Raw genomic sequence first — 16,587 nt, 5'->3', positions numbered from 1 at the left:
AGAAATGTTGATGTCAGATGATTTGAGGGGTTGGAGAGATACCTTTCCAGTCAGCCCTGACCATTCTGTAAGGATGTAGAAGGTTTTTGTCAAAAAGAAAGAGTCAATTCACCCACTTGATGTGCATATTTCAGTCCAGTCTTCCAGGAAGAGTCTGTGGCAGTCATTAAGCCTGCCCCTTTCATCCTAAATAACCCTGGCTCCTTCCTGAAGAACTTACAATAATATCTTTTCATGGCTCCAGTCTTTAATACTTTATGCTGGACAGCAGCCTAGTATTGCAGAACAGAACACCCTTCAAGCTAGAATAGCCATAGGAGAGTTTGTGGGCAAAAAAGAAGGTGGGGCAGGTGAGCTGAAATATAGGTAAGGAGGCAGGTGGCCAGGTAGACAGGTGGGCGGGGAGGTAGGTCTGCAGGCAGGGTAGGCAGGACATAAAGCAATGTTCCTTTCTATACCCACTATATATTCTCTAACTTGGAACCTCCTATATACTCTAACCTAACCACAGAACCCACCGTACATGCCCTAGGCTATTCTGCCTTTTCTTCCATTGCTCCCCACGTCCTGAGTGTCCAAGCCTATCCCTTTTCCTGAACCTGTTGTGGTAGCAAGTATAGGTTAGGAGCTGTCACCCATTTCCCTGCCTATGGAATATACCCAGTATTTGATCCTCGAAGGGAGTAAACTCTCCCTTGAGTAAATACCACTTGAGTCCTACTGAACTCTAAGAAAGACCCTTTCACATGTGATTCTTTGTCTGGAGATTATTGAAGCCACAACACGCCCATCTCCAAGGAGATAGATCCCTTAGTTTAAACAGATCTCAATTTGTACAAAGACCCTTGGCACTGGCTACAAAATCCCTGATTTTGAGGACTGATCCTGTCAAAGAAGATCTGACTTATTAAAGGTTAGGGTTTACTATCTATAGACTATTAAGGCCATTTGGAAACAGTTCTCTTTTTTTCTCTCTCTTGGCGTCTTGCTCTCTCTATTTCTGTCTGTCTCTCTATTTCTCTCCTCCTTTCTTTAACCAATGAATTAAATTGAATTTAATGAATTCTTTAATCAAGCTTATAATCAGCAAACCAACCATGGGAATTGCTAAATTGATGACTCTTACACCCTACATTTGTAATTTACAAAACCAACAACCTTTATTTGTATGCTCTTCTCTAAAGTACTCATCATACAATGTATACTATAATTATCTGTCAATAGCAATAATAACAATAGCTAAAATTTATATGTTTTAAGACTTAAAAAGAACTTTCCATATCTTAACCAATTTGAACCTCACAACAACTGTGTGAACTAGGCATTTTATTTTCCCCATTTTATAGATGAGAGATTAAATCATAGGAAATATATAAGGCAGATTTTGAATTCAGATCTTCCTAATTCTAAATCCTGTAATCTATCAATTGTCCCATCAAATAGATGGCAAGCTCTATGATAGCAGAACTTGCCTAAACTTAGTGTCTCCATCATCAGAACTCAGTACAGTCAAAAGTTACAGAGTTTAATTGAAGTGAGTTGAATAGTTTTGATCTTAGGCAAATCCCTTCTCCAAACCTGTTCCCCACCAGAAAAATGAGGTTTTGACACTTACATGGTGTGCCTTACATGAGCCTTCTAATGGAGAGTCTTGAGAAAAGCATGGGACTTCCACTCTCTGAAATGGCTCTCCCTCCCTCCAACATTCCCAAAGATTAGCAGGTTTGTGTCCCCAGAGAAGGACCACCACCATGAAGATAAACTCAAATTCTCAAAGAACTGGAATAAACCTACTCTAAAGGTCACACTCCCCTTGTTTATTACTGGACCAACACTGGTGTGCTTCCTATTTACATGAAGGCATTCATAATAATAATGATTTTTAACTCTTAAACTATTATTTTAAATTCTTAAATATGAAACATTTTCCAAATGATACAGTAAAAGCAATCTTCACATCAATTACCCAGAATTAGCCAATATAAACCCAAATTTGGGATTAAGCAAAATATATCACAGTTCATATATAACCCAATATTCTCACATTAACATTCATAATATCCATGAGGTAGAAATCTACAATGAAAACACATAAGCAGGGATAATGCACAATTCCGTATTGCAAACTTTGGTGTCTTTTTTTTTATGTTTTATTGTATTTTTATTTATTTTGTTATCTATTTCCCAGTTACATTTGAATCTTGTTCAGACTACAATCCAGACATCTCTAAGTAACTATTGTAGGTTGCAGAAAAGGTACCAACCTGAATTGAGAGATCGTGATTTCTCTTTTTTTATTATAGATTTTTATTTACAAGATATATGCATGGGTAATTTTTCAGCACTGACCCTTGCAAAATCTTCTGTTCTAACTTTTCCCCTCCTTCCTCCCACCCCCTCCCCCAGATGGCAGGTAGATCAATACATGTTAAATATGTTAAAGTATATGTTAAATACAATATATGTATACATAGCCATACAGTTATTTTGCTGCACAAGAAGAATCGGACTTTGAAATAATGTAAAATTAACTTGAGAAGGAAATCAACAATGCAAATGGACAAAAACAGAGGGGGTATAAATGCTATGTAGTGGTTCACACTCATTTCCCAGGGTTCTTTCGCTGGGTGTAGCTGGTTCTTCATTATTGAACAATTGGAACTGATTGGATTCGTCTCATTGTTGAAGAGAGTCACATCTATCAGAATTGATCATCATAAGTATTGTTGTTGCCGTGTATGATGATCTCCTGGTCCTGCTCATTTCACTCAACATCAGTTCATCTAAGTTTCTCCAGGCCTTTCTGAAATCATCCTGCTGCTCATTTCCTACAGAACAATAATATTCCATAACATTCATATATTTGGTGTCTTTTCTTAATGAATAATTTGCATCGCATAAAGCTGCTTCTCTGCTCCCTTGTATGACCTTGGTCTCTTCTTGTACTTCTCAATTTCCAGCTGGATTCTTTCTCTATGCTCCAGTGGGTGAAACCATGACAAACTGTTTTATCTTGTAATCACTCTTAAAAGAATACAGAGGAAGGTTTTATAATGATAGGCAGTTTTCTTAACTCAAAGAAGTGAAGAGCTCCTCAGATGAGGTTTCTGGGTAATATAAACAAGTCCCTACAGCTCCTCACTCAACGGGATTTGATGTTCTCTAAGCAGCCATCAGTATCTTGTTACAGCAAAACCTGTCTTTGGCCATCTGCTTTTCCCTCTCAAACCAGAAAGGACTGATTGTTTCAGTCAGTCACTTCTAAGTGGTGCTGAGGGGCAATTGTAGGAGCTCTATTAAAGTTCAGCTCTCCTTCAAGCAATGTTTTTAGCCTTCTCTTTTACTATTTATAGACTATTACTTTTCCTCCAAGCATGGAAACTTTAAAGCTCCATTTGTTGATTACTGCTGCTAGCCTTCTCATTCACTTTCTGCTGATTTCTTACATATTCCTGTTACCTTCTCTCCAGCTGGCTTTTTCAATATGATCAATGGCTTATCAAGTTTTTCTGACGCTTTTCTTTATTAGAAAAAACTCATGAAATCTACTTTTCTGTAATTTATAAAATGAACAACTTTCATTTAGCCAGCTCATAGTATTGAAAATTATTTGATTCTTTTTGTAAGTTTTAATCTCTCACATTCTAAAAACAATGCAAATGGTCCTTCTAATGATCTGTGTCTATCATATTTTATCTGAAAACTTTAAAAAAACTTTTTTCATCCCCGAATTTTATCTATTTTCATGAACAACTTTTCCCTTCATAATCAAATTGTTCACATATGTAAAAAGTAATGCCTTCTATTTTTCAGAAATTATTTTTTAAAAGTTATTTTTTCTTCATGCAAAAAATCATCTTCCTCCCTATTTGAAAAACTGAACTGCTTGTATAGAATAGCAACAGTACTTTATAAAGGTAATGATGCTGATTAAACCCTACCTCATAGTACGTGTGTATGAAAATGTTTCATAACTACTATTAATATATCATTCCTCTGAAATTTAATAACTAACCTCCAGTTGTTACTTGCAACCAGTCCCTACCCCTTGTCTGGGGCTTAAGGTATTCTACAGTTTATTCTTTATTTCCCACTATTCTCTCTGTATGAATCATGCTTTCCAGCCTGGACCAGGAGAGCATTGACATATACTATGATAAGCCAAATTCTATGTTTGTGGAATGGTTGGCCAAAATTCTTACCCACATCCTTTGTATTCTAAGTTTTCACTGGTATTCTATGTTCTCCTTGAAACCTTTCCCACATACATAATTTTTCTTTTACTGTTTATTCAAATGATAAAGAATGGTACCAACATCTTGAGTGATTTTGGAAAGGAAATGGCCACATTTAAAGTGGAATTCCAAAATCCCTTTCTGAGCATGACAGTATAAATCGAATTAGCAGACCGATTATGCTAGTGGAGAGTAATTCCCCAATAAATGGAGTTTGAATGACTACTTATCAGGAATTCCATCAAGAACATTCCTATTCAACTGTATGATCGATGATGACTTCTGAAGGACCTTCCAACTCTGAGGGACTATGACCCTTCTCTGGCCTACGTTGTTCACTACCTTTTTTTAGCTCTATTAAATAGCATACCCCTGCTTGGCCACAGAGACCAGAACTAGGAACAACAGAGTTGGCAAATCAAAGGATCAACTCACTTTTCCTTAAGATTAAAAATTTTTTTTGCCTGAATTTGGTAATGAGTAAAGGGCAGAAATTCCTGCCAATTTGAAATAGACCCATTACACTGACCTATTTCAATCAAAGGTAACAGGAACCTCTCAGTTTATTGAACTGATGAACACTAGTGTTTTGAGAACACGGTGAACCTTCTGGAGCCAAGAGAACATCTAGTTCCCTGCCTCTCACCCTTCCCTGTTAGTGGTAGCCTCAGTGGATAGACTCCTAGTTCCAACTTGAGTTTTTTTTGTCCTACTAATTAATGCAATCTTGAACAAATCACTTAATTTCTCAGGTTTTATTTTATTTTTAGCACTGATGAGGGAAAATTTTCCTTTATTAAGGTTGTGGCCAAAAATATCATACTCAGCAAAGTTAAGCATAATCCCGAACAAAAAAACCAATGGATATTCAATGAATTTCCAGACTTTCAGGATTTTGTTGCAAAAGACCTGAACTTAATAGAAAATTGACATGTAAGATCTAAGAGAAATATAAGGTAAACATGAAAGACTAATTTAAAGAGACTCAGTAAGGACAAACTTTATATTTTATGTATGGAAATATAAACCATATATCTAAGATTGTTATTAGTAATTGGGTAGCTTGAAAGAAAATGGGATAATGCTGAGTATGACTGATTCTAAAAAGTAAAACCACATAGGAAAAGGTAATTCGTAATTAGGTTATACAAATGAGGTACAAGAGTAAGAACTGATTGACACAGAGGAATTAAATGGAGGGTTGGTAATTCTGGAATTCTGCTCACATTAGGAATAGATTAAAGAGGAAACAATATGTACATACATGTGTGTGTTTCTAGAAAAGTATAAAAATCTTCTAAATTTATAAAGAAATAAGAGGGAGAGGGAATAGGATAAGAAGGGGGCAGAAAGAGAGTGTGTAGCTTAACAGGAATAGGATAAAGAAAGAGGGAAATAATGGGCAGGGAGAGCATAATCAAGGGATCCCTATGGTGGATAGTAGCAAGGCAAGTAATAGTAACTAATAGCAAGGCAAGGTAGTGGGTAGAAGTAAAGCAGAGGAATCAGCAAGGATAGAAAATAAGAGATATACATAAGCAAAACAATAATGATCAGGAATAGAATTTCTTTAAAAAAAAAACAGGGGTAGTGATCATTGATCTCGGACAAAGTTAAAGCTAAAATAGATTTAATCAAAAGAGAAAAATATGGAAATTACATACCTGTCAGCTATCTTAATATTATTTTAGACTATTTAAGATAACTAGATAATATAAAGTTGGAAAATTGCTGCTGTGTAGGAAATGATGAGTTGGTAGTATTAGCAAAATATGGAAAGACTTGGATTTATGAAGGAATATGTTATCCACTTTCAGAGAAATAGGGGACAAACAAGCATAGTGTGGTCTTATACAGATGCATATGAATGTACATGTGTATTATATGTGTGTGATTATAGATATATGTATATGTGTTTGTGTATGCATATATCCATGCTTAGTTGTAGCCTTTTTGGGGGGAGGTAAGGGAGAAGAAAAGGGGAAAAAAGTATAAAGTAAAAAGTATATAGCAGGGCTTATACCCCAAAGAGATACTAAAAAAGAGAAAGGGACCTGTATGTTCCAAAATGTTTGTGGCAGCCCTGTTTGTAATGGCTAGAAGCTGGAAAATGAATGGATACCCATCAATTGGAGAATGGTTGAGTAAATTGTGGTATATGAATGTTTTGGAATATTATTGTTCTGTAAGAAATGACCAGCAGGACGAATACGAGAGGATTGGCGAGACCTACATGAACTGATGCTGAGAGAAATGAGCAAAACCAGGAAATCATTATATACCTCAACAACGATATTGTATGAGGATGTATTCTGATGGAAGTGGATTTCTTCAACAAAGACAAGATCTAACTTAGTTTCAATTAATCAAGGATGGACAGAAGCAGCTACACCCAAAGAAAGAACATTAGGAAATGAATGTAAACTGCTTGCATTTTTGTTCTTCTTCCCAGGTTATTTATACCTTCTAAATCCAATTCTCCCTGAGCAACAAGAAAACTGTTCGGTTCTGCGCACATATATTGTATCCAAGATCTACTGTAATCTATTTAACATATATAGGACTATTTGCCATCTGGGGGAGGGGGTGGAGGGAGGGAGGGGAAAAATCGGAACAGAAGTGAGTGCAAGGGATAATGTAAAAAATTACCCTGGCATGGGTTCTGTCAATAAAAAGTTATTTAATAAAAAAAAAAGTGTATATCAGAGAGCAAAAGAAAATCTATAAGGGACCAAAGAAAAGATGGACAGCTCTGAACACAATATATAGTATTTATCATGTAGGCTTTCTTAAAATAGAAATTTATTGCATCATAACAGTTGAAAAGAGTACTATAACACTCTGCTAAAGAGAGCACAGAACCACTCAGCCAAACCAGTTGCTCAGGGTCTGAGGCTTGGATAGTGAAGTTCCATTCAACTTGCCTCCAGGGCTCATGCTGGATTGTACCTTTGTTCTTAGTCACTCTTTAATACTATCTTCCACAGTGAATTTCAAGCAAAGCCTCTGGAAAAGCAAAAGATTTTCACTTTTTATTTGTGATAGGAGACAGATTTGGGGGATTAATATCTTTCTTGTTGCATTATTTGGGGTTTTTTATTTTATTAAATTTTTTATGTGATTTTATTAAATAACTGAATCAACTGGCTGATTGTTTAGAGGAACCTTACCAGTGGGGGCTTGTGAGCTAGTGTCAGAAGAACAGTCCATGACGTTATATCCTAGAGACCTGGGAATAGAAGCAGGTGCCCTTCTGGGGTTGACACTTGCCAGAGCCAAGGAGGAATGAGCTCAGAGGGGATTTTACCTTAGAAACAATGAGAATCTTAGTTTTCTACCTCCTTGGAGGATTCTCCCTGCTATATGAGTCAGCTTGGTACACTTTCATAATATTTTCTGCTGTTGACTTAGAGAATCATCAAGCTTCCCTTTCATGTATTCACTTATCATTGTTCACTGGAAACATACCATCCAGGGGGCACAATGGAAGAGCCTAATGATTTGTTTGAGTTTGAATCTTGTTTCAAACACAAGCTCTGTGACTTGGGCAAGTCATTGGACTTCTATCATCCTCAGTTTCCACATCTGCAAAATGGCAATTGTAATAGCACTGACCTCACAGATTTATAATGAGGATCACATAGAATAACAGAGGTAAAACACTTTGCAACTGGTAACACACTGGATAAATGCTGGTTTTTATAATTTTACACCACTTTCAGGTAAATGTAGGTTGACTTGGCTTTTTCATTTAAAAAAATTCTCTATAAGTCTATTTTTTCTTAAGCTGGTGCCATGTATACTGATGACCTCCAGAACAGCAGCTCCTTCTCAGAAGAAGCCTGGTGAGAGGAGTGGAGACCCATTGTTGGATATCAAATATACATAATTTGTTTTGAAGCCACAGGAAAATAGAGGGCGTTACTCAAAAGGCAAGCCACTGGCAACTATCTCTGAGAACATGGACATCAAATGCTGCTCTTGATTTGAGATCTTAGTAACAGTCCTAATTCATCATCCCCAGTGAAGTCACCTAGAAGACCCAGATGATAGCTGAACTCTAGGGCCAGACTGACACTATCCCCATCTTGTCTGACTTAGGGAAGTAGATATGAAAGAAATGAATGTTGCACCTTTGTTTGAGGTGCACCCCATCCTGTTGCCCTTCCCCACCACCACGCAGGAGCAATTTTTCCCCTGAGGCAAGTGGGGTTAAGTGACTTGTCCAGGATCACACAGCTAGGAAGTGTTAAGTGTCTGAGATCAGATTTGAACCCAGGACCTCCTGACTTCAGGTATGGTACTCAATCCACTGCACCAACTAGCTGCCCCAGAGCATGCAAATTTTTAACCAAAAGAGAGTCAGCTCATGAGGCCACAGACTGAGAGACAGAAGGGGTGTCAGGGAGCATCTCCTTATTTACATAGGCAGAAGCCAAAGAAAACAAAGAGGGATGGGGTTTACCCAAAGTCACACAGAGAAGAGATAGCAAAGATTTACACACACGGGAGAGACACACAACAGCTAACTTTATCTTCTCTTTACCTGGGCATCCTCAGCTCACCACTTCGTGAATTATTTTGGGAGCAGAGTCCAGTTACAGACACAATACTAACCACTGAGTTCAGCCTATTTCTAAAAAAAAGAACTAAATACAACATCTTCTCCATTCCCCACTAAATGGTCATTCAGGCTTTGTTCAAAGTTCTCCAGTGAAGGGCAGCTTACTATCTCTGGAGATAGCCTGTTAGGAAGCCTTTTCTGACATCAAGACTGAATGTGTCACCCTTCACTCCTAGCTCTACCCTCTGGGACTGAGCTGAACATGTCTAATCATAGAATCCCTTTTCCATGAGCTTTCCATCTTCTGGTTGGGCTGCTTTGGGTCCCAAAGCATATAGGCTATAACCCATTTCATTCAGCTCTGCACCCAGCATTTAAAAGGCAAACATTTATTGAATATTCAGTCCAAAAGGATATCATTTTAAATGTCAAACTAGAGAAAGTGAAACTTAATTAAAATTAATTTTTAAAGAAATTAACTGCACCGTCTGTGGTCTACCACCTCTTAGCCTCATTAACATAATGAATATTGCTACGGAAATATGTCAGAAGTAATGTGGGAATCAAGCAAACGTTTCCCCCAAAGTCCCCAAAATGAAAATGTTTGGATTTGGCACTGGGGACATTGGGAAGAAAAAAAGAGGCAAATGATTTCCCTTTGTCTGAGATAACACAGAAGATTAGGAGGGAGATGGACTGGAGTGGGCTAGCCCCACTCTTGGCCTCCCACTTTAGAGTTCTGCATGATTTGTGAGCCTCAGAGATTAGGAGCTCCGAAGATGAGCCATGGGCTACTTCTAGGATCTGATGGGTTTATCAGATGACATGATTTCTTTAACTTTTCCTCTTGCTCACTAAAGGGAACTTAGCTCAAAGCTCCTATTTGCAGCTGAACCAGGGGATGATTCTTTCTTTCTTGTTTTCTTTTTTTCTTCTGCCCAGTGAGGGGGAGAGGAGAGAGACAGAGATGAACAATTTGTCCCCAAAGTGGCCAATATTCATACTTTGCTCCCCAACTGTCTCTTTTTGAATTGTATGCCTCTCCCCTTTTTATTTTCCTTTGACTGACTTTGGCTACTAACCTCCATCTGGGTAAATATATTTTATTTGCTGACATGGGATGATATGTTTATGCCTAGAAAGATGGAAAATACTGTGCCCATTCAATGGGAAATGGCAGAGTGAGAAAGAACCCTGAATAGGAGAAAGAGAGAACAATTATCATTATCCCTGGAGGTGACTAAATCATTCCGATGTTTGTCTCCTTTGACTTATTGCAACAGTGACTCATGAAAGTGAAAGCAGGAAATGAGAGAACAGCAGAGGAAGGAGAAAGGAATTAGGAGCAGCCCTAAGAGGATTGAGAAGATTGCCACCATGTTGCCAAGTGGTAAGATCACCAGTCGTGGAATCAGGGCACCCATTTGAACCCTTCTTCTGCCATGAATTAAATGACCTTAACAAGTGCCTTAATCTGTACTTTATCTGTACCTCAGTTTCTTTATCTTTAAAATGGAACAAGATATGGACTACAAGCATCTCTTTAAGAACTTTGCAAGTCTTTAATGAATGTGAGTCAACATTATAATGTGAGTCTTAATCTGTATCTTATCTGTACCTCAATTTCCTCATCTTTAAAATGGAACAAGATATGGACTACAAGCATCTCTTTAAGAGCTTTGCAAGTCTTTAATGAATGTGAGTCAACTTTATAATGTGAGTCTTAATCTGTATCTTATCTGTACCTCAATTTCTTCATCTTTAAAATGGAACAAGATATGGATCACAAGCATCTCTTTAAGTGCTTTGTAAGTCTTCAATGAATGTAAGTCAACTTGGAACATCAGCTACAAGAATTTGGCTGTGATAGGGAACCCTGATACTTGGGACCAAGTGTCCCAAGTCTCTCATCATAACATAAAGTGCACATCCAAAACTCAGGGATCTTGATTCAGATATTAGTTGCGTGGGTTATAATTGTGGTTAATAAAATGAATGTTATTTTGAAGGGACAAAAAGAATTAATTGAATGGAAGCTACTTTCCCAAGCTTTCCCAGGCAAGGATCATGTGAATTAAAACTAGAAAGTCTTAGATATTGCCTAGTTTAAGTCTTTTATTTTATAGATATAGAAACTCAGGCCATGAAAGGAGGGAAAGAGCTTCTTCAGGACCTATGGCTGGTCAGGATTTTAACTCAGATCAATTGATTCTTTAGGATTTTGTTGTCCTTTGGAGTCATGGCCACAGAAGATTGGTGGGGACAGAGCCCTTTGGGGAGGGCTGGTTGGGTAACAGTTTGTGTACACATGTGAGAATATGTCTAGATGTGACTCAAAGCGAGGCATAAATATATAACTAGAGTCTTCTGCATCCATTTTTTCCAAGTGAGACTTAGACTCCTGCCAGGAGAGAAGGCAGGAGGTTGGCACTGGAGAATGGCCATTCTGTGCTCCTTGTAAAGGGACTTAGATCTAGAATCATATCTATATGTGCTCTTAAACATTGTAGTCTAGGAGAAATAATTTTTAAGTTCTAGCTGTGTTCTTGATCAATGGTCCTTAATGGGAAAGTATCAGTGCCTGAAATTATGTATCTATACTATTTCCACAGAGAAACTATATACTTATATTATGTCCATAAAGAAACTATGTACCTATACTCTGTCTACAAAGATTCCCGTGTAGTAAACAGCAAATGAACCTATTTATCAAAGCTAAGAGCAAACAGAAATCAGAGAAGATATACAGATGAAAATATATACCAGACGAAAGACAGAGTGATTGAATTCTTCCACTTGGTTCCACCAAGAGAGATCCACTTCTTTTTTTTATTAAGCATTTGCTAATTTTAATAATATTTTTATGTCCAAAATATATACGAAAGATGGTTTTCAACATTCACCCTTGCAAAGCTTTGTTTTCCAAATTGTTTCTCCCTCCCTTCCACTCCTCTCCTCCCCTAGATGGCAAGTAATTCTATATATGTTAAATATATGCAATTCTTCTATACATATTTCTACAATTATCATGCTGTACAAGAAATATCAGATCAAAAAAGAAAAAATGAGAAAAAACCCCAAAATGCTAGCAAACAAGAACAAAAAAGTAAAAATATTATATTGTAATCTACACTCAGTTCCCACAGTCCTCTCTGTGGGTGCAGATGGCTCTCTTCATCACAAGACAGAAGCAGCCTAAATCAACTTGATGTTGAAAAGAGCCACATCAGCCAGAAACTGGACCTGAGTAGATGCCCATCAATTGAAGAATGGCTGAATAAATTGTGGTATATGAATATTATGGAATATTATTGTTCAGTAAGAAATAACCAACAGGATGATTTCAGAGAGGCCTGGAGAGACTTACATGAACTGATGCTGAGTGAAATGAGCAGGACCAGGAGATCATTATATACTTCAACAACAATATTATATGATGATCAATTCTGATGCATGTGGCCCTCATTAGCAATGAGATGAACCAAATCAGCTCCAATAGAGCAGTAATGAACTGAACCAGCTACACCCAGAGAAAGAACTCTGGGAGATGACTAAGAACCATTACATAGAATTCCCAATCCCTCTATTTTTGTCCACCTGCATTTTTGATTTCCTTCCCAGGCTAATTGTATGATATTTCATGTATACTTATTTTGTATTTAATTTATACTTTAACATTTAATATGTATTAGTCAACCTGCCATATGGGGGAAGGGGTGGGGGGGGGGAAGGAAGGGAAAAATTGGAACAAAAGGTTTGGCAATTGTCATTGCTGAAAAATTACCCATGCATATAACTTGTGAATAAAAAGCTATAATTAAAAAAAAAAAGGAAAAAAAAGAGCCACATCACTGTTGTTGTATACAATGACCTTCTGGTTTCTTCTCATTTCACTGAGCATCAGTTCCTGTAAGTCTCTCCAGGCCTTTATGAAATCATCCTGCTGATTGTTTCTTATAGAGCAATAATATTTTGTAACATTCATATACCATAGCCTATTAGCCATTCTCCAACTGATGACACCATCTTATTTAACCCAAGTTATACTTTTCTCTTTCCTTTCCTCCTTTCCCTCCTCTCCAGTGCTTTTTTTTTTTTTTTATTAAAGCTTTTTATTTACAAAACACATACATGGGTAATTTTTCCAACATTGATCCTTGCATAACCTTGTGATCCCAATTTTCCCCTCCCTCTCCCCACCCCCACCCCTAGCTGGTAGGTAGAGAGAGACCCACTTCTTACACAAGACCGAATTCCCTGAAGTCTGTAGTGCAATAAACTGAGGAGAGGGATACTAGTTGAGACTGTGGCTTCTCTCCAGAATCTTTCTCTCCCTTCAGGGACCTCTCCCTGAAAAGAATCTCGAACCATGAGTCTTATCTATTGAAGTTGGAAGTTAGAAGATTCAAGCTCTCTCCTCTTCCAAGCTCTTGCCTAGATTTACAGGGATTTACATTTAACACATGGCTATGTTAAAGTCTTTGAAAGATTGTCATGTGAAAGAGAGATTAGCCTTCTTCTTGGCCTCAGTAACAAAAGCAATGAGTGGAAGCTGTCAGTGACTCAATCAATAAGCACTTCTCCTGTTCTGCTCCCTGCTGACTGTGCTGGGTAGTGAGGCTAAAAGAGCAGAAGGAGCAAAGTGCCTGCCCTCAGGGACCCTAAATTCTACAGAGGAAATAATGTGCTACCTATAAGCAGAAGTGTGCTAGAGACAGCTCAACTAGCTCCAGAGGGTTGGTTGTTAAATGTTCAGCAGGAATATTTATACTGTGGAAATGGGCAAACGCTACAACTTGGAGCTTGACTTGCTGCTTTATTGACTGTCTAAACTTAAGAAAGTGATAGAAAAAGGTTAATAATATAAATTTAGAAGTGTGCTGTGAATCTATATGTACATATACATACATATACACACATAATATATATATATATATATATACACACACACATATATACACATATATGAAGAGATCTGGTTGTTAAACTTTTACCAGAATATGTGGTATTCTAGATAGACAAAATAAATATGTGATCACTTAAGGGAGAAGTACTAGTAGCTGAATTGATGATGTTCAACAGGTCATGAAGGTGAGGAGTCATCTGGAATGAATTTACAGACTCAAACCATATTTAGGTCAAGGGGCAAAACTTTATTGTGTGTATTGTTTAACAAGTAGGCAAAATTTCTTAGTAGAACTCTTAATTAACAAGGGTGAAGGTGAGACCTTTTATGGGAAAAGACCCAAAACAAAATTGCTTATGCTAATTGTATACATCAGCAAATCAACTGACTATCTTGGTCATCCTGTTTATACAACATAGCTTCGGGAGGTGATGTCTATAGATTAACTTCCAGACTGTATAAGGTAACAGTGAGAAGGCTGTACAAAATAATTCTATGGGGTCAGTTTGCTCCTCACTTGCCCACTTAGATGCTCCGTTACTAACAAGGGACATGGTCTTTTTTTTTTTTTTTTTTTTTGCTGAGGCAATTGGGTTTAAGCGACTCGCCCAGGGTCACAGAGCCAGGAAGTGTTAAGTTTCTGAGACCAGATTTGAAAACTCAGGTCCTCCTGACTTCAGGGCTGGTGCTCTATCCACTGCGCCACCTAGCTGCCCCCTTGCATATGTTTTGAAAATAAAAAAACTTCAATAAAAATATTTTTAAAAGAATATCAAGTATAATAAGTAAGGGAAGGAAGTGGGAAAAGGCTGGAAAAAATGATGCCAGTTTGTGGAGAGTCTGAGTGTCAAGTTAATGAATTTATCCTCACTTTGTAGGCAGTTGGGAGTCACTGAACATTCTTGAGCAGAGGAGCATCTTTGCCAAGTCTATATGTAAACTAGACTGACATATTTAACATATTTCGAGTTAATTGCTGTCTAGGAAAGGGGGTGGGGAGAAGGGAGGGAAAATTTAAAACAAAGGTTTTTTGAGGGTGAATGTTAAAAACTATCTTTGTATGTATTTTGAAAACAAAAAGCTATTATCCCCTCACTAATAAAAGAGTGACAGAAGAAAAGGAGACAGTCAGGAAGGCTCCTTAGAAATAACCTAGATGGGGAAGCTGGGTGGTGCAGTGGATATAGCACCAGCCCTGAAATTAGGAGGACCTGAGGTCAAATCTGGTCTCAGACACTTAACACTTGCTGACTATGTGTCCCTGGGTGAGTCACTTAATCCCAATCATCTCAGGAAAAAAAAAAACAATAATAAGAATCATCTAGGTATGTTTAAAATGATTGTACATATAATCTATATCAGATCGCTTGCTGTTTTGAAAAGGGAGGATGAAGGAGAGAGAGAGAAAAAAAAAAACAGGAACACATGGAATTGGAAAAATAAAATACCATTGAAATTCTGTAAAAAAGAAGTCAAAAATAAAGGGTCATGTTTCAGGACATTTTTCTACTTCAGATCTGGTTACATCAAAATTTACTAAAAATCAAACACTTAAAGAAAATAGTCTAGGTGGTCGTAATACTCTTAGCTTTGAGAGGAGGACCAGGTGAGAGAAGTGTCATAGAAGATTTTCCAAACCCTTATCATAGGGAATAACCTAGAGAAAACTCTAGCTCTGAGGTGAAAGGCCCTGGGTTCAAATCCGACTTTGGACGCTCCCTTCTGTTGTTAGTTCCCTCTCCACTAAGAGAAGGGGGTTGGACTTCTGTGGCCTCTGAAGTTCCTTCCTTCCAACCTCCAATCTATAGGTTCCAGAAGGCCCTAGGGGCTTTCTCAGTGCTGGGAACCTGAGGATCTCCCTAATCCCATCGCTGGGGGACTATTACAACCACCTACAATCACAGGAGAGAACTTCTGTAAGGTGGTTTGGGTTTTTACATGCAAGGTGGGGCAACTGCTACCTGCTGGCTTCCTATTGAGGTTATAACACATCAGGCTTCTAATCCCAAGAGCCTCTTCTCTCCTCCTTGGGCAAGAGGGGCCAGGCAGTGACCAGTGCTGCTGGGCCAGGCTGCTGCATGTACACACACGCTGCCACCCAGAGCTCTTGCCGAGAGCACACCAGCCGTGAGAAGCATCCTGGGTGCTGAGGAGAGAGGGCTGGGCAAACCTGGCCCACTAACCACTTCCAGCGGAAGCCTGGGTCATGGGGAAACCACAAATCAACCACTGTCTGACGCTGCACATCCCACAGCCTCCTTTCTTGTTCCAACACCTTTTTTTCAGGTCTTGCAGGCAATCCAGTCTGAGAAAGGGGAAACATGGCTCCCTCCCCTCTTACTCTTTTAACTCCTTACAATCTAGTCTCATCTTTCCACCAAAACTCTTCTGTCCAAAGTCACCCATGATTTCTTAGTTGCCAAATCCAAAGGTCTTTTCTCACCCGCATTCTCTTCAATCTTTCAGTAGCCTTTGACAGTATTGGGTTTTTTTGTTTTTTTTTTTTTGTTAGTTTGTTTGTTTTTTGGGGGAATTGATTACTCTCTCCTCCTTGATATCTTCTATGCTCTAAGTTTTCAAGATACCCCCTTCCCTTCTGGTTCTCCTCATTCCCAATATCCTTTACGGGACCCTTCCCCAGATCATACTCCCATACCATAGGTGTCCCTTGGGTCTCTGTCCTGAGCCCTTTTCCTTTCTCTCCTTCTACCTCTTTACTTGGTGATCCCATCAGCTCCCCTGAATTTAATGACCATCCCTAGCCTCTCCAATCTTGCCTTTCAAAGATAATTTGAATCAGATGTTTAGTGACCTCTTAAACTCAATATGCCCAAAACAGAACTCCTTATTGCCCCCTCCCCACACCTCCTACTTTCCCTATT

This window comes from Sarcophilus harrisii, chromosome 6, assembly GCF_902635505.1.
Source record: "Sarcophilus harrisii chromosome 6, mSarHar1.11, whole genome shotgun sequence".
Taxonomy (NCBI): domain Eukaryota; kingdom Metazoa; phylum Chordata; class Mammalia; order Dasyuromorphia; family Dasyuridae; genus Sarcophilus; species Sarcophilus harrisii.
The sequence above is the reverse complement of the archived record's forward strand: the minus strand, read 5'-3'. Positions refer to the sequence as shown.